The sequence below is a fragment of the Panthera tigris genome, chromosome C2, assembly GCF_018350195.1.
Source record: "Panthera tigris isolate Pti1 chromosome C2, P.tigris_Pti1_mat1.1, whole genome shotgun sequence".
Lineage (NCBI taxonomy): Eukaryota > Metazoa > Chordata > Mammalia > Carnivora > Felidae > Panthera > Panthera tigris.
In genome coordinates, this window is record NC_056668.1 from 141,638,954 (window position 1) to 141,658,214 (window position 19,261).

The 19,261-nt window shown below is 42.9% G+C and overlaps 1 protein-coding gene and 1 long non-coding RNA gene across 3 annotated transcripts in view; both read left to right on the forward strand.

Annotated features, from left to right (window-relative positions):
* The first annotated feature begins 922 nt into the window (after positions 1-922).
* On the forward strand, positions 923-7,114 carry LOC122230482. Its single transcript, XR_006207458.1, has 4 exons — positions 923-994; positions 3,298-3,441; positions 3,547-3,771; positions 6,989-7,114. It is a non-coding gene; the product is annotated as an uncharacterized LOC122230482 (long non-coding RNA).
* Positions 7,115-17,280: 10,166 nt separating this feature from the next.
* LRRC3B (leucine rich repeat containing 3B) overlaps positions 17,281-19,261 on the forward strand; it is a 91,435-nt gene continuing 89,454 nt past the window's right edge. The window contains exon 1 of one of the 2 annotated variants that reach the window (XM_042999264.1): positions 17,281-17,647. The gene's annotated coding sequence lies outside the window, so the exon portion shown is untranslated. Of the gene's footprint in view, positions 17,648-18,908; positions 19,148-19,261 lie in introns of those variants that run through there. The other variant, XM_007097464.3, reaches the window with a different exon arrangement.

A 19,261-nucleotide genomic window follows, 5' to 3' on the forward strand; every position in this document is an offset into this window, starting at 1 on the left:
ACAGCCTAATACATTTACTATCTGGCCCTTTAAAAACAAATTCTACTGGTGTCTGCCCTAGCTCAAAAGGAACGTGGAGGGTAGCAATGAAGGGGTCTAACCAAGGTTAGGAGAGTAAAGCGAAGTGTTCCAGTCCAAGGTCAAGGTCAAGATCACTGATTCAATATTGAAACATTTGCAGGAGGATGAAGAAACTCAGAGTGATCAGTACTATACCCACAACAGACAAGCTAAACATGGGGAAAATATTTTTCAAAAAATGTGATATTAAATGCTTCAAAAAAAAACATCAAGATATTCATCATGGGAAAAATGAGTACTTTCTTGGGGTTTCCTAATGTCATATTGTTTATTATTTTAATTTGAATTGCATATGGTTTGTGGCAGCAACCCTTCCATGCTTAGGGCCTCGAAGTTCTTAATTTAAGGAAGAAGTGTGCCTGCGGGACTGACTTGAGAGACAGGTCAACAAAGGGTTGGCAACTTATTATGGACGCCCTTCTTGCCACAATCCCCTTCTCAAACCACCAACGGGCCTTGTTGATGCTGACCTGGCTCTTCCACTTTCCAACAGACCTCTTCAGTGTAAATTCCAGAGCCACCATTTGCTGTTATTTTGGGGAAATCACTTCATCTTTCTCTTCTCCTACTTCTCAGCTACGAATTGAGCAGATATGCTCGTATCTATTTAGTAGATAATCCACAAAATGTTCTTAGAATACTATCTGGTATACATTCAAGCATCGAGAAAAGGTTAGTTATTATTTTCTTTAATGTTTATTTATTTTGAAGGAGAGAGAGAGACAGAGTGTGATTGGGGAGGCGCAGAGAGAGAGACACCCACAGAATCCACAGCAGGCTCCAGGCTCTGAGCTGTCAGCACAGAGCCCAACGCGGAGCTCAGAGTCGCAAACCACAAGATCACGACTTGAGCCGAAGTCAGATGCTTAACCCAATGAGCCATCCAGGCGCCCCCTAGAAAAGGTTAGTTATGGTAAGTGCCTATTTAAATCTCCAATATGCTTTCGCCAAAGAATATTCAGTAAAAACTGAACGGGACAAGTGGGAATGACATCTTTTCCAATTAGTTTTTCCTCTACCAACCTCAGATCTTTGGAACACAACCATACTCTGTGTCCTAATTTGTACAAAGTGTTCCTTCCTTCACTTTTTACGTGAGAATGCAGAGCACTTTTGGAAGTATTTTACTCCGGAAGTGGGGGGACGAGAACTCAACACACATACTGACCAGTGTAGCGGGTTCCAGGCCACACTGCTGTGCTTCATTGAAATCATTATAGCAGGTCCCGTAAGCCAGGTATTGTCCTCCCTTCACGTATGATTAAACCAAGATTTACGATAACTTTTTTAAAAAGCTAGCTCAAGACACATAGTCTATGGCCCTCCTGTGATTCCAAAGATTATTATCCCGAGTCTCTTTGGCTTTACCAATGGTTCTCCCCGGGGGAGGGGTGGGGAGGGCAATTTTGCCCCTAGGACACATTTGGCCTCGTGGGGTCTGGAGGGGGATCAGTGGTGCCACTGACTTCTCTAGTAGGTAGAGGCCGGGATGCTGGTAGACATCCTAAAAGGCACCGAACAACCCCAAATGATCTGTCCCCACATGTAAATAGTGCTAAGATTGAGAACCCTGGACTAGACCATGCTGCTTCGGAGGTATTTTTGTCGGTTTAAGGAAAATAAGTGAAAAGAAAATATATGCAAATAACATTTCTAAAGGACTCACTGCAGTGGTTTCAGTTGATGATTACTCAACGTTGCTGATAAAATGAATTCCTGTTTTAAATCCTGAAGTTCAACGTTTTAACATCTCTTCTTAACCTCTTCCACTGTTGTCTGAGACTCATTAATATGGCTGTTTGTAAAATGCTTGGAACATTTCAAGGAGAAAAGGAGATGTTTGTTATTCGGCATTGCAAATACCGTGTCCACATTGCCCTACGTTAGCAGAGTTCCCTCCGAAGGGAACTCAAGATGCCAGACATGATTCTCAAGGCCACTATGAATTATGCTGTGCCAGGCAGTGATACTTGGAGAAGTGCTTTTGGGTTGTTTTTTTTTTTTTTTTAACTGTGATTCATGTCTCTTTTGGACTCTGGCAGACATAAAGCAAATGCTCTTGGTGTCTCATCTAAATCTCCCTCGTGGGATAGGGGCACCCCACTCTCAGCCTCTGTGATTGTTGGCTGGCCAGGGTGCACAGCTGCCCCCAGGGGGCTCATGCCCCACCCTGTTGAGCACTCCAAGGCCCAAGACGGACCGACAAAGGGTTATGAAAATCGGGTCCCCTTGCCTCAGGAGGATCAACTCCTTGGTACACTTCGTATTCCACATCTGCCCAGGGGATCAGACTGAAGCTAAATTCCAGCCAAAAATGACATCCTTGCTTAGATTTCTTTCCCTAATTTGTCTGGCTTCCTATATTGCCCTTCTCCTGAGAGGAGCACCCAATAAATCACTTACACAGAAATACCCACTGGGGCTCTGGGCCTATGGAACATGACCCAAAACACACGGGGTCAGCAAATTCAAATGGTGATGAGTATTGTAGGTACTTCTCCTATAACATCCTCCTTGCTTTGCTACATTCCTGTTGTTCTTTAGCCCGGGGAGGGGGCGGGGGGGGGGGGGTTGCTAGTCAGAGCTCAGAAACTGATCAGAGAGAGGAAGCCGAGTTCTGCCTACCCATCAAAGGACTGTCTCTCCAAACTCCTCCTTCTCCCTGAGGGGAGCATTTGTTTCTTGGCTGGAAACTAGGCTTCAGGGCAATCGCGGTTTTGTCTGGCACCCAGCTCCCATCAAAGTTAGTGGGGAGGGATTCCTACTTCACCATTCCTGTTGAATTCATACATTTAAGATCATCAGCACAAAATAGCCCATGAATCTTTGCATCCCTTAATAAGGCTATCAAGGATATCTTATGTGAATAGGTCTTTTTTCTTCTGTGATTCCTGAAGTTCTTGAGAAATAGCTCAACCTATTTATACCAGTCAGTCCACAAAGACAGATTATGGTGACCAAATAGTTAAAATAACAGTTAAGACGGCTTCCTAAGTATAATTTTCCAAGCAGTCCTTGGTGAACGCAGGCTTGTTTTTTTTTTCCCCAGTAATGTTAGGTTTTTAAAAATATATACAGCCATCAAATTAAGGGGAAATGTATGATTTTTCTCTCTATTCTGATCACACATTTGTAGAGGGATAGTTTTTGGCTAAGTAAAGACATACATTCATTTATTCATTTCTCAGATGTTGTCTAATGCCTTCTGTGTGCCAGGTGCTGTTCTAGGCTCTTGAAGATACAAAGAGGAGCAAAACAGACAAAAACTCCTGCCCTCTTGGACCTCACTTGTTAAAGGGGAGACAGAGAGGAAACAGAAGAGACTGAAAAATATACATCATACAATGGTGTCGGACTTTGGTAAGTCGACCTATTCTAATCGACCTATCGATTAGAATAACTCCTCACCTTAGTGAGGAGGATGCTAAGTTGGATAAGATTATGATGTGATGTTTCTCTGATCAGATGACAATTTAGTGGAGACCTGAATGAAGCAAGGGAACGAGACCTATGGACATGCCGGGCGGTGTTTTTCAGGCAGGGAGCAGCTAGTGACAGATCCCTGAGAATGGAACACACCTGGAAGTTTCGAGCAATGGCAAGTGCGCTGGCTAGAGCACCGAGAGTGACCTGTCGAGCAGGTGAGGCAGTGAGGCCACAGGATCTTACCAGAGGCGCTCAACAGTTTGGGTGAGTCAGTTCTTCACAGCCCTCCTGTTACGGGGCAATACGTTTCCTCCGCCCCCCAGGTGCTAAAGGCTAGTAGCTCCCCACTTCCTAGGACAAGCCAACATACGTCCCTACTTATTTCCAGTAGCACACTGGGCTATGTATGGAATTAGTCCCAGTGGAGACTAAGCTTTACGTCAAGAAGTGACACCATCAGGTTTGCTTTGTTAAGGTTACTGTGACTGCCGAGCAGAAAGCAGATTGGACAGGTGGAAGGTTGAAGATAAATCATTGAGAACGCTGTTGAAGTAGACCCGGGGAAAGAGAATGGTGGCAGGTCTGGGAGGTATCAGTGGAGGTGGCCCAAAGCCATTGCTTTTGGAAATATTGTTTGAAAGAGGAGCTGGCAGGATGGGCTGGTGTTGGAAGTAAGATGGGTGAAAGAGGAGAAGTTATGGAAAAGTCGAAGGTTTTCTGTTGTCATTTCTGTTCCCGTTTTGCTTATAAAGAAGTATTAGAAGTAATGTAGCTAGCTATCTTATCTTCTGGTCATTTCTGTGTTTGCATGTGTGTGTGTGTGTGTGTGTGTGTGTATGCAAGCCTTATTATTTAATTGATACTTGCACCCCTGGGTTTCTTAGCCTCATCACTACTATGCTGGGGAGCCATTTTGTGCGTTATAGGATGTGTACTAGGATTCCTGTGCCCGATTCACTAGATGTGAGTAGTACTTTCTTCCTAGTGTGAAACCAAAAATGTTTCCAAACCTTATTCAGTGTCTCTTAGGGGGGCAAAATTACCACCAGTTGAGTACCACTGCTCTAAAAGAGGTAATGAGGCTGTGGTCCTAGCTCTGCCTCTAATTGAGTGACCTTGGGCAAGCCACTAACTGCTCAGGGCTCTGTTTCTTGCTGTGCATTTATCAGAAGTATGAGTACGATGTCTGTTAACCCAAACTGGTAAGTCTATAAATTGGTTAACCTACTCCTTTCTGGGGAATTAACTTCCACTCAATTTCAAATGAACAGTGTCTCAAAAAATCTTATTAATATAAACATAAAATTAGTTTTTCTTCTGGGAGTGAAAAAATGCCCCCAACAATTATAAGACTGATTTTCTCAATCTAGGCCATAATTTGAACAGGCAAAATTTGCTAATAAGCATTCCCAGATTCTGAAATAGCTTCTGCAATTTTCCTATTTGCAAAGTCAATTGGGGACTTAAAACCACAGCTGTCCATGTGTGGTTTTCTGTGGGCCTTATTGGGCAATTTGGTCCAATAAAGTTTAGCTTTCAGTGGACAATGTTGAATTATGGCAGGCACTGCTAGGGATTATTTTGCTACATCACGTCTTCCCCTCCTTTGCCCAATTAGGGCTGTCAGTAAATAAATGAAATTGTTGGAACAGATGGAAAAATTTGGTACGACCTCTTCTAAATGATCTCATACAACCTCCGTGAATTTTGTGAAACTATTTCCCTTAAATAAGTATATGGTTTTTCTTATCCACCCTAAAATTTGGGATTGAGGAGTGTCCATAATCAAACGGATGGCACTCATTTGCACCAACAGGCTGGGATAGGCTCACCTCTTACCTTTAACTGGTATGGAGTTGGGACCAGATCCTAAGCCTCTTTGCCTTAGGTCTTGGGTTTTGCTCACTACACCTACAGTGACTGCCGTTTTGCCAGATATTGAGGGGGGAGGCCAGCATGCCGATATGCAGTGGGCTGTGAAGGTGTGTTTACAAAATCATGGAAAAACCAGAAAGTCAAACCACATGGCTCTCTATTTGTTGTATGTGTTGTGAGAAGGCTAAAATCTCTTCCCCGTGCGCGTCCTCTATTTGGGTGACCTATATGCAGAGTTTCTACTTTATAGAATCTATGGATGCTTTTTATTAAATGAAAAAGATAAATCAATTTTCTATATTTATCCCTGCCTTCTAGCTTCTCTAAGCTTGGCCACCGCCAGAGCCTTTTAAGGAAAGCAGAGTCAGCTAAATATGCCTGCCTCTTTTTGGCTTTTCCTGATTTCTAGATGGCCAGGAATTTCTTTCCTGGCCATATTCAGTGGTCAACGTTCGATGCTAAATGGTGGATTAATTTATGGCATTGATTGCTATAAATTAATCAGCATATGGAAAAAGTGGTCCCCAGAGGGCTGCATCTGGCGACTTGGACAGGGCCAACCCTGGGATGACTTCCATTATTCCAATGACAATAAGGCAATTAAGCTTTAGAAAGACGGCAAGGATGTGGCCCACCATGAGGAAAAAACCAGATTTATGGAGCATTTTGCCTCTGAAGAGCTCTGTTGAGCATGGCTCTACCTGGAAAAATGGTTGAATAAGAAAACAAAATACATTTATAGCCCGAGGCAGATCATGAGCATACCTCTGAGTCCATTTTGTCTATCTACTGGAGGTTCTAAAATTCTCATTGGCAAGAAGAATTACAAAGAAATTATTACTCTTTTTATTCTTTCATTCAATAAATACTTGAATATTTGCTTTCACGGAGTTTAATGCTGGGCAGAAGGGGGAGTAGAAAGGCCAGTAGGATATAGGGCCTTCTCTTAAGGAATTTATGACGTTGTATCGATCAGACTGCCACAGATAGTTCTAACTCTACTACGTATATATGACAAAATAAAAGGCATGCTGTGGCAGAGAGGTGGTCAAGTATTGTGGAATAACAGGACAAAACACAATTGCTTCTAGTTATAGGGGGAGCTGTATGTAATGATATATTAATTAGGATGCTTCAAGGAAAGTAACACAATACTCAATGAAAAGGAGCTTAAACTGACACTGGGGATCTGGTTAAAATGCAGATTCTGATTCAGGTTTTCTGGGCTAGTGCCCAAGATCCTGTGGTTACAACAGAATTCTCTGGTTATAACAGGTTCCAGTTTACATTGAGAGACTTGGTCCACTGACCACCCTTTGAGTAGCAAGAACTTTTAAAACTAGGCTTTGTATTATTTCATATAACAGAAGTTTGGAGACATGTGGTTTCAGGGTGGGTTTAAAAAGCTCAAATGACTTCAATAAAGAACCAGGTTCTTTCCATTCTTCTTCTCCGATCCTTGACATAATGGCTTCTGTCTTCACACTTTTCTCTCATGGTCTCAGGATGGTTGCCACAGTTCTAGGCGTCACACACAGGCATGACAAAGGGCATGATCCGTAGAAGAAGAGGGATATTTCTCCTCTTGTTATTCTTTTTTTTATAGGGAAAAAGGCCTTCACTAAAAAATTCCTGGCACCAAGCTTCCCCTTAGTTTCCAGTGACTGCAGCCATGTGTGATGTTAATCCTTCACTGCACAGTCTGCTGGGAAAGCAGGTTTGCAGCTCCCACAGTGAGGTATGGGCTCTGTTGTAAGAATGGTGGGGAGGGAAAGTTGGTTGGGCAGCCAACTGCACTTGTCACAGTGGGGCTGGGGTTCTGTTGGCCATAGAAATCTTGATGGGCTAGGGACACCCCACTGAGTTAGCACGTGGAAGGGGAAATTGGAGTCCATCATATAATGTGTCACTTAGATAGCATTAGATGACTTAACTTAGACCTTAGAATTGTCTCCTTCTAGAGGCACATGTCTCCCCATCCACCCTTCTATTGTCTTGATTCTAAACACTGATATTTCTCACCTTGAATATTGTCCTAGAGTCCTAAATGCTCTCCCTATCCCCACCCCTCTACACCGCCCATCCATCCTGCATACAGCGTCAGACTCCTAGCCTGCAAATGTGACTGTGATATACTTTGTTCAAAACTCTTTAGTGGTTCCTGATAAAATATTAACTCCGTAATATAGTCTTCAAGTTTCGTTATAATTTCCTGTCTGCTACTTGTTTGTCCTGCTTCACCTCCCAACACTACCCACTAAAAGTCAGACTTCAATGCTACAGAGAATAAGAGAATGATTTTGCTGGGACCTATGATTAAATTCTATAGGTATAAAACCATCTGCTTAAGAATTCCTTTCAATATCTCCACAGATCATTGAGAAATGATTACTAGGATTCCCCTGTTATGGAACATGTACATTTTCTAATCCAGCCCCTATGCTAGATGCTTGATTATCATGGCCATCCTCAAATATGCCAGGAGGCTTTAATGGTGAGAACTCCAGGGGCCTTTCATTCACTGAGGGAGGGGGAGTCATTTGGAGTCAAAGTTCTGATTTCCTTAATATTACCCTTAGTTTGCTTTCCTTTCCGTGATTTATTAAATTTTACCCAAGACTTGAGGACTTTCTGGCTTATTTGACTTTTCGGTATGCATGATTTATTATTATTAATATCTCTGCCCATCCTCTCATTATTTTTATCACTCTCCCAGATGTAAGTCATAGGCTGCTTACTTTCCCTTCCTGTCCTGCACCTCCCCCAAATCAAACACGGAGCCTGTCGTATCTTAGGTGCTTAGAAAATGCTCTTTCCTTTCTCATCCTAAGACATTTATTGAGCACCTTTTGTCTGGTATGGTGCTAGGGAGTTGAAGATCCAACACATGGTCTCAGCCTTTAGATGGTCACACTTGAGTTCACCATGCAAATGCTAGTTTGATTATAGCCATATGGCAGTATGTAGGGAGCATTGGAAATGGGAAGGAAATCGTCCTTAGTGAGTTAGGAAAGGTGATTTGGGGAGGATGTTGGTGAGAGACACCTAAAAGGTAAGGAGAACCTGGGGGTATCCTTTCTGGGAAGTATCCCAGTAAGCAGCACAAGAGTGCAGTGAATTTGGGGGAACCATGAACAGCTAAACTTGGCTAGACCCTAGAAGAAGAGGAAATCACAGAGGGGGAGGCTAGTGAAGTAGGCAGACAGATTATAATGAGACTTATAGGGCTGTGTGATAAAGTTCTGGTTTTATTATGAACCACTGAAGAATTCTAAACAAGGTATGTGACCAACACATTGCAGACTAGGGAATCGCTCCTGCTGCTGGGCTGAGAGCAGAGGACAGTTAGACTTTTTCGGAGGGTAATAGAGTACCCAGGTGAGATATGATAATGTTCTGAATCAAGCCAGCAGTGGAGGGGCCTTGACAGAGTGGTGTGGACCATTAGCAAGATATTGAGGGAGTAAACTTTGTTCTATTTGATGATGCATAGGGAGGCCAAGGGTGACTATGTGGTGAGTAGAGAGAAGAATAGGACTTTGAGCTTCTTTTACGCCCCTTCGCGCCCCTCGCTGAAATTGTTGCACGACTCCTTATGTCCAAAGGTGCGTGCCAGATACACCCAACAACCTATAAATGTAACTCAATCTTAATTCCTGGTACAACTCGCTAGCAGTGCCTCTCACCGTGTAACTCTTGAGGAATTGAGTAGTGTGGCTCAAAGAACTTTGGCCATGTGTGAATATTGCACCTTTCCTCTCGGGTATGATCTCTATTTTTATTGAACAACTGTCAGTAGGCCACGCAGCATTGCCAACAACACACTGAAAATAGAATGAAAGCAATTACCTCAGCAAAGATTAACGCAGAAAGTAAAATTGCACTTATGTAATACTCCTTTTCCAGGCACTGAGACCAGCCTTCCGTTGGTTTGTCTGTATCTGTTTCAGAACCGTAACAGAATGACACCATCCCTGTCCATGATGGAGGGATCCATTTTCTCCATAATCCCCTCTTCCTGCGATCTCTAAATCTGTTCTCAGAGCAGACTCCAGAAGAGGGCTGCTCCCCAGGGATGATTTCCCATCAAGATGCTACAAACAGATGAGAGATAATATTAGCTAACAACATATCAGCACTCCTCTGGTGTTTGGCAACTACTTGTCAGTAAGCTTCAAGAAGATGCTTGTGTTTTGGAGAATGTCAGTCCTAAGAGGAACTAAGAGTTGCAGAAGAGATGATTTAGGCCAATTCTCAAGCCTGGGGAAATAAATGGCTTGCCTGAAGCTTCCTTTGTCCCTTGAATTTAAAGAAAGGATTGAAACCCCAACCTCTACTCCAACAAGGGCATTTCCCCCACGCCCTTGGCTTCTTACAATGAAACAGGGACCATAGGGAAAGCTTCCTTGTCAAATCCCTAACACCCCCAGTGGGTGGAGAAAACCTTAATACAAAAGAAGAAAATCAACCCCATAATTAGATACAGAACTGACTCCAGACCAGCTAGCAGAAATATTGTGCCGGCTTCCATAAGTGCTACAGAAGGAGGAAAGGAAAGTCTGCATCAGCAACTTGAGGCTTACATGTGGGTCTGATGGAACGATACCATTTCACAAAGCACAAACAATAACAAAAATAGCTATGATGGGAGGCAAAAAGAAACAAGAACAACTAATTGCTAAGGAGGGCCACTTTGGCATCAATTGTTAATGTCACCCAGCTTCACCCCCCCCCCCCCGCCAAACCCCACCACCAAATCTCTGGCATTACAGACTGAGTTGGCTCGTTATACCTATTAAGTTGTACTATTATAAATGTTAACCTCTGACCAAACCTTGTCAAAGCAAATCTCACATCTGAAAAGTAACAGGGAGACAGGATGGTAATGGAGATCGTGGGGGGAAACAGGATGCCTGAGATGCACTGATGATTCTGCCTTATGCACCTAGGTCCCCATGTTAGTTAGTTAGAAAGAGAGAGAGGTTATCTGCCAGACAAAGTAAGTGTTATATACACTATCTCAATTGATAGTGTATAATTCTTATAACCACTTTACGAGATGAATATTGTAGTATTGTTCTCCCTTAAGGTAGGGAAACTGAGTCAGAGAAGTTTTGACCCTTCCCAAGCTCAGACCTTCCCAAGTTTAGACCCAAGTTTAAAAACTGTTTATTTTAAAGTAGGTTTACATTTGCAAAAGAATTGCCAAGATAGTACAGACCGGCCATTCCCGTACACCTTTTACCCAGCCTCTCCTAATGTTAACATTTTACATCACAATGTGGACCTAACTTCAAGAGCTTTGTTCCGATGCAATTCACATACTATATAGTTGACCTATTTAAAGTGTACCTTTCAATGGTTTTTACTATATTAAGAGATATGGATAACTCTGGTCATGTTTAGAATATTTTTATCACCTCAAAAAGAAACCCTACACCGTTCAGCTATCTCCTCCCTTCCCCACTCCCCTCCACACGCCCAAGCCCTAAGCAACGGCAAATCTATTTTATGTCTCTGCAGAAATCCTAGGCATTGCATATAAATAGAATAATATTATATGTGATATTTTGTGACTGTATTGTTTTACTTACCATCACATTTTCAAGATCCAGCTGTGCTATAGCAGGTCTCAATATTTCATGCCTTTTAATGGCCAAATAATATTCCATAAACATATTTTGTCTATCCATTAATCAGTTGATGCTTATTTGGGTTGTTTCCACATTTGGCTTTTATGAACCATGTGAATATTGCTGATAAAGCTGTTTGGAGAGCATGATTTTAGATCTGTAAGGATCTGGTGAGTGTCCTAATACATCACTCCTGGAATAAACTGACTTATGCATCCAGTTGCTAACTGAAGACCTTCCCACGAAGGCAAGCCTTTAAGCCCACAGCAGAGGGTAGTCCAAACATGCATGTCCTATGAACTTGCCCTCTTCAAAAGAGTTGAAGTAATAGATAATGTTCAGTTTCTTCTTTCAAACTCATCAATCAGGTAATCTGACAGTCTCCCTTCAGGATGAGGATAAAGGGGCCAGAGATATGACTTAGCTCCTTAACTCAGGTGAGCCCAGAAGCAGAACCTTGAGATAAAGGCGAGAGTTTGAGTAGTTTGTTTGGAAGGTTCTGGGAGAGGTGAAGGGAAGTGAGACATGGAAGGAAAGGAAACCAATAAAGGGCATACTTTTAAGCAAATTAGTGTTGTGGGTAATTGGGGCACAGTCACATCGAGGACCTCTTGGAGACAGTGTGGAACATGCCTTGGAGTCAAACCAAAAGAGGTGGAAGGTGTAGGGTATTTATCCATCAACTCCCATCAGTCTTGGGGGTAAGGAGTAAGTCCTCTAACTCTTCCAGGGGAAGACCAGGGGAACAAGAAGAGAGCTTCCATCCTGAAAATGAGACTTTCTGAGTAGATACTGACTGATGAGTACTGGATGCAGCCCTATAGACCTGCACTTACTCGTCTGTAGAGTGAGGACTAATTCCGTGTTCACTAAATCCTTGATCATTAGAGCTGGAGTTATATATGAAGCAATATTCCAGTCCAGCCCTGTCCCCTTTTAGTTTATTGCTCCGGAAGAGATCCCTGCCCTGTATGTTAATATGTGAATGTGGTATGTTAGAGAGAGCACAAGTTTTGGAGACTGGTGCTCCTGGGTTCAAATCCTGACCCCCACCATATAGAATCTACGTGCAAACTGTTTGAACAAACTGTCTCATCTTAGAACAAGTTCTCGGAATCCATAGTCGTTTCCCACCCACAACCTCCGCTCCAAGGTCAGGTAATAAACTCAATGACATGTTTGTTGACACTGAGCACAGTGGCTGATTTGTAGTATGGATTCAATAAGGAGTCATTTTCCATATTTCGACTAGGACTAAGGAAGATATGCAACAAATAAATGCATTCATTCATTCCACAAATATTTATTAAATAATGTGCAGAATTATCTAGCATGTGAAGCATTCTATTGTAGTCATCAGTGAACAGTGGTAAAGAATCCAGATTTCTCCCTCATGAAGCCTACATTCCAGTAAGTCAAAAACACTGGGATCCTGCTTTTACATGTTAGATCCTATTTTTATTATCTGGAAAAATATGGTTCAATTTATATTAGTCACCGGGCTTTTAACTTCTCAAACTATAAGCCTCATATCGAAGTGTCCCCAAGCACACTCTCTCCAACCCTTAATCAAACATATTCTGAGAAGCATTTCTCAAATCTTTCTTTGATGTTGCATTAGTTGGACTTTTTTTTTTTTGGTCCCAAGAGACAGAAACTAAATGTGAGCTAGTTTAAGCAAAAAGGTGATTTCTTGAAAAAAGAGGATGAATAAAAACAGGGGAGAGCAGAGACATGGCTGGACTTCCAAATAGCTTGACCAGGGACTCAGACCCTACAGGGAATCACTCTGCCTCTCACATTTGTCCCTGTGTGGAAGTTTTGTCACTCACAGTATAGTGTGGCTTTCTCTGCATGGCAGATATCATGCCTGCTCATGGCTCCTATGAGTTACACCTTGCGATGTTAGTCATCAGAAAGATGAGCCCGGTCTTCCCAGTTTTCTTGTCCAAAATGCCCAAGAAGAGAGTCTGATATTTCCACCTAGGGATAGGAATTCTCTATTGGATCTCTCAGCTACAAGACACTTCCCACAATAATTATATGGCTAGGGAACTAAGAGTGCAATCCTAGAATCCCATAGGTACTCATATGACCTGTCAAGACACGGAACCCCAAGAAGGCTGATTCTCATATCCTGGGCACCTTTCTGGCAGAAAACATGTATAATAGCCGTTCTGAGAGCTGGAGAAATGAGCAAACAATAGAGCCAGAAGAGGCCACGTCTTATTCAGTCCACACAAGGTGTCCATTAGTAGAAATGAGCCAACAATACATTACTTCCTGCAAATTTGTTGAGTATATTCAAAACAAACACATTAAAATGGATTATTCACCATTTATGTGTCAGGGAAGTAATAATAATGTCTTTATTGCACATATTAATGTTCTTGAGTGCTTCCAAAGTACTGTGGAACTTCAAAACATTTTCCAGTTTCAGAGAATTAATTAGCTCCCCTGTGGAGCAGCTCACGAGCAATATTGCCATTTTAGAGATAGAATGATTGAATTGGAAAGGCAAGGGGTGTTGAATTATTCATCTTTTCAATAAGCATGTATAAGCACCCACTCCTTGCATGGCTCGACTGACAGTTGTGGGGGCATAAATTGATCGGAATAAAGTCTCTGCTCTCAAGGAACTTTAGCCCCCTATGATAAGTCTACTAGGAGAGGTGAACTTGTCAACAGCTAGCCTGAATAGGAGTCTACATAAAGCCAAGATAAGATGGATAAACATGAGAAGATAAAAGAAGCTGACAGAGCTGGAAAGAAAGTTAAATGGCAGAGGCCTATGAAAAAACCATGATAGGGAATTTGGTCTTCACTATGTGGACCAGTCATTAAATACACACACACACACACACACACACACACACACACACACACACACACAAATTACTATGCATTTATACATGGCCAGCCCTCTAATTCCTTTATTTTTATTAAACAGTGAACCTATTTCTCCCATCTCCCCCAACCTCTGCCTCTGGCAACCACCAATATGTTCATTGTATTGAAGAGTTTTGTTTTTTGGGTTTTTTTGGTGTTTTGTTTTGGTTTGGTTTGGTTTAGATTCCACATAGAAGTGAAATCACACAGTATTTGTCTCTCTCTCTCTGGTTTCTTTCACTTAGCATAATGCCCTCAAGGTCCATTCATGTTATTACAAAGGCAGGATTTCCTTCGTTTTTATGGCTGAGTAATATTCCATAGTGGCATTTTGTGTGTGTGTGTGTGTGTGTGTGTGTGTGTCTATGTATGTGTCTGTGTGTGTCTGTGTGTCTGTGTGTATGTATTTTTCATTACCCATTCATCCATCAATAGACACTTAGGTTGTTTCCATGTCTTGGCTGTTGTAAATAATGCTGCAATGAACATGAGGGTGCAGACATATTTTTGAGATCGTGATTTTGTTTTCTCTGGATAAATACCCAGAAGTGGAATTGCTGGATCATATAATAGTTCTATTTTTAATTTTTTGAGGAATCTCCATATTGTTTCCCATGGTGGGTGCACTACTTTGCATTCCAAATGATCTCGGTAAATGGAAGAAAAACGGATCCATGTACCCAAGTCTTCCAAATGATGAGCTAGATTCACGAGTGTACATTGCCCAGTGAGTTCTGGGTTAAAACTTGCAATGCCATTCGAAGACTAGATTGTATAATGTTCAGATTTTCATTATCCAGGCAAGGTCCGACTCCTATCGGGTTCTCTTTGTAAACCCAAATGGCATAAAGTGAGGAAATCTATGAGGAACTATGGAGATATGGGAAAGATGCACATGGAAACGCCCATATGGAGAGAAACTGAGGTCTGAGCCTCAGCTCCTGTCGAACGCCAAGAGCCAGCACACGCTGCCAGGCATGTGATGGAACCATTTGGGAAGTGAATCCTCTACTTCTGATTCCAGTGGCCCTAAGCTGACACTGAGTGGGCCAGAAGTGAGCCTTCTTCCCCGAGCCCTGTCCAAATTCCAGATTCAGGCTAATAAAAGATTGTTGTTATTTTAAGCCAAGAAGTTCGGGGGTGATTTGTTATGAAGAGTACTTAACTGGAACACGTTCCACAAACGATTCATGATATTAACATCTTCTTGCCTTGATTCCATTCATTTAAGTCACCCCAACTATTTAGATTTCAGAAAATCAACTCAAGGGCTCGGAAAAATGCGTTTCCATTTCTCTGGAGAGTTCCAAATGGAAAATGCAATTACAATTTCAAGAGGTTTCCTTTAGTTGCAAAATTACTGGAATATATTGATTTTAAAACAATTGCTTACCCCTATTTCTAGAGAGAGTTAAACTGGAAACACCAGTAAGTCATGTAATATTTGTAATACACACATAAGTTTTACAAAAGCTCCCCCTCTGGGTCAGAGGGGCCGCTGCTGTGATGTGAAGGTCATTGAATGAAGTGGCCCTTCAGTGCTAGGCTTCCTTCTTAATTCACTAATCAAGTTACAAATATAGCTTCTGATACCTCCTCTCTTCTCTTTTTTTATAGGTTGTCAAGACAAGTCAGGGGCAGCAACCAATCAGCTCCTCGTATTAAACAGCATATTTTGCTGAGCTGGATTTGACTCCTGGTTGCTACAAAACAAATCTAAGTTTATATCAGAGGTGACAAACTCCATGCCCTGTCATTTATCCTTTTTATAGCATGGGCGACACCAATGGTCAGCAAGTCTTGTTGATGAGCATGTGAATCAAGTAGAGCAGAAAGCATCCCAAGTCTAGAGGTTTCCTCTGTCAATAGGTAGAAATCGTTTGTTTTAATTAAAAGAGAACTAATTTAAAAACAAATTCCTCTGCTTTTGATTACCCTATATATTTTTTTTAATTTTTTTTCTTACATTTATTTATTTTTGAGACAGAGAGGGACAGAGCATGAACGGGGGAGGGTCAGAGAGAGAGGGAGACACAGAATCTGAAACAGGCTCCAGGCTCTGAGCTGTCAGCACAGAGCCCGACGCGGGGCTCAAACTCACAGACCGTGAGATCATGACCCGAGCCGAAGTCGGTCGCCCAACCGACTGAGCCACCCAGGCGCCTCTACCCTATATATTTTAAAAGATACTTGTAATCCCTGTATGAACAGGGATAACCACTGTTAATACTGGAGTATACATTACTCTAGACACGAGCCTAAACCTATGCATATATTCACATTTATACATGTAATGATTGCCAAGAGAAAAACATATTGAGATTTTTACCGTGTAGTAGGCACTTATTTGTGAAATAAGTGTTTTGCAAATTTCAGTGAAAACAGAACACTATGAGGTAATTAACATCAACCAATTATACCTTTAAGGAATTGGAAGTTCAAGTCTAAGATTTCTACATAGCTATCAAGTAGAAATGTATAGCTCCAAACCTGCATCTGTTGACTCCAGATATTAATTTTTATTATTGTGTCTCTCATCTTGTGCATCTGATTTTTTTGCATCTAAAATTATAATTATCATTTATAACAATACTCACTTAACTCATTTACAACCACAGTTTAATGTCTGACCAGTATCCATTTATAGATTTAAAAAACATTTCACTATTCCAGTCTTGTTAGAAATTTCAATTTGGTTTTGTTTATTTTCAATTTGCCACTAGTGTAAACAACACTGTAATGAATATCCTTGCATATAAATCTTACTGAATATCCATTATTTATTCCTAATGATGAATTTCTAGAAGTACAGTCTTAGGGACAATGACCTCCAAAAAGTTTATGCTTTCAAGAGTAACATCATATTTCCCTTCAGAAAAGTTACACCAAATTACATACCTGCCATCCATAAGTCCTAAGACTTCATTTAAAAAACAAAAACAAAATAAATAAACAGAACTTAAACCACAAAAAAACCACAACCTTTCCAATCACAGTTTCATCTTAGAAATAGAAGATATCTTAGCAATCATGTTTTCTAATCTCCTACACATTATGGACCTTTTCCTTAGCACATCCCCGATCTAGATGGTATTCATCCTACAATGCATAGGAAGTGGGGATAGAAAATAAAGAACAATTTTAAATATCCCTAAACTACATAGCACTTTTTTTTTTTTTTTTTTTTTTTTTTACCTCTCAGCGATGAAGTACTCTTCAAACTATTCTAAAATGCATCTACAATAAGAGAGCCTCATTGGAAATGAGGACACCTTGGCAGTCTTTCAACATACTTGACACAGGTCATGAAATAATACAGATTTTTTTGGTCATTCTCTGCCTGGAATGGGTTTGCTTTAGGTGTGGGCAACTGAGTACATATCACTTGCTCTATGCAGTTGCCCAACAACTCGGTTTCCCTTGCTTATGGGAATTCAGCAAACAGACGCAGGCTGGTCAGTGGGAAAAGAAAAGTGTCCAGAAACAAAAAATGAATTAAATGCTTTTCCGTTTCTAGGTCAGAGGAGCTGGGAGTAGAACTGTGTGTGCCCTCCCCTTCCCCAAACCCTCCCAAATTTCGTCACCCAAGTTCCTTTAATTCTAGACACTCTGGGATTTAGCAGTGTTTAAAGGAGAAAACGACTTCCAACAGGCTTAGCTTTCCTTGAGTACCCACTAGACACAAAACAAGTCTGGATGTTGCAGTGGTATCCTAAAAAAGAAGAAAAAAGGAGGTAATACAGGTGAGTGATGCAATAGAAAACTATAAAAAAAAAATCTATACCTATGTGAATTCTGCAAGTGATTGGCAAATTTGACTGTGATAGCAAAGAGAAGAGGAAAAGTAGTTCTGCCTGGAGTGAGGGGTGAGGGCTGGGGTGGAAACAGGGCTGTAAAAGAAGGTGGTATGTGTAGATGCTGGGAAGGCTGGTTCCTCTGGCCCCACTTGCTTGTTTCTTGATTCATTTATTTATTTAGGTGCAGCTCTGCTAAATAATTTAAATCATGAACTGAGAACCACTAAAACCAGCAATTTGTGTTAATCTTAGCAAACACACATGAACACACGCACATACACTTTCTTAAGGTCTATATATACTCTGCACGCCCTTTTGTTGTTGTTGTTGTTGTTTTGGTTTGGTTTTGGCTGTAGAAAGTCATCCCTGCAACGGGAAGGCAAATTGAATTCTAACACCTTCTTCTGCTTTGGGAAACTGGACTAGTAGGGGGTGGGGATCAAGGCCCAGGACTCATGGCCAAAACTTTGTGCTTCAGGAACCGCAGGGGATCATTCTGATATTGGAACATAGAGCCTTCGGGGAATAGCTCACTTGATCCCTCTTACCCCGGAACAGCCTACTACATACAGCACTTGGCACCCAGTAGGCCATCATTTGTCGAAGAGATGTTAGGCATCCGCCTTTTCCCCATTAGAGGACAATCAACCCATCACCTCATTATGCTTCTTCTGCCGGTTTTATTCAGCTCGGATCTCAGTAGTTAGATAAACAGGAGAAAGAATGGGGCCGTAGCTTCCAGAGAGAGGAGCTCTGCACCGGCGGGGTGCGAGGAAGGCAGGCGAGGGAGGCGGAGGGAGCCCATACTCCCACCTCGGCGCCTCTCCTCCCGCAGCGAACGCTCAGCCCCCGCCCTCTCTCTCCGTTCCGGACCCTCCACCCGGCTGGCGAGAGGGCAGCGCGGGAGAGGCGGTGGCAGGGCTCTGACTGTCACGTTCGTTCCCTGCTGCTTTTCCCGTCCCCAGCCTCCTCGCCCCTCCTCCCTCATCCTCAGCCGGGGTTTGGAGGCGATTCCCCTCTAGTGCCTGAGACGATCGCATCTGGGCGAGCGGCGCTTCGCCTCCCTCGCGTCTTTGTCTCCTCCTCCTGCAAGGCTCCGGGGCCGGGCGCAGGGTCTGCAGCAGCCGCCGCAGAAGCGGGAGCCAAGCGGTGCTCCGCACGGCCGCCCGGAGCCGCACCCTCGCTCGGTGGAGGCGCCGGAGGACGCCGGCCAGCCACGCACAGCCGGCGTCCCGCGCTCCTGCCGCCGCGCACTAACGCCGCCGCCGCGGCGGGGAACGAGCCCTCCCGGCCGGCCGGGTCCGGGGTGGGCAGCCCGGCTGGCAGCGGGGTGGGAAGAGCGGGCGCTGCAGCTCTGGCAGCTCACACCCCCAGGCAGACGCATCCAACGCCTCTTCCCTGCGCCACGAGGATGGAGCAGCCACCCCGGCCCGGGACTGGCGCAAGGTAAGGTGCAGCCGCCTGTTGCTTTTCGCAAAGCGCGGTGTCGTCCCTCTACCCGGGTGTCTAGGCCGTCCCTTCCCGTAACAAGTAGAGGGGAACTGTCACCCCAGGTCAGAG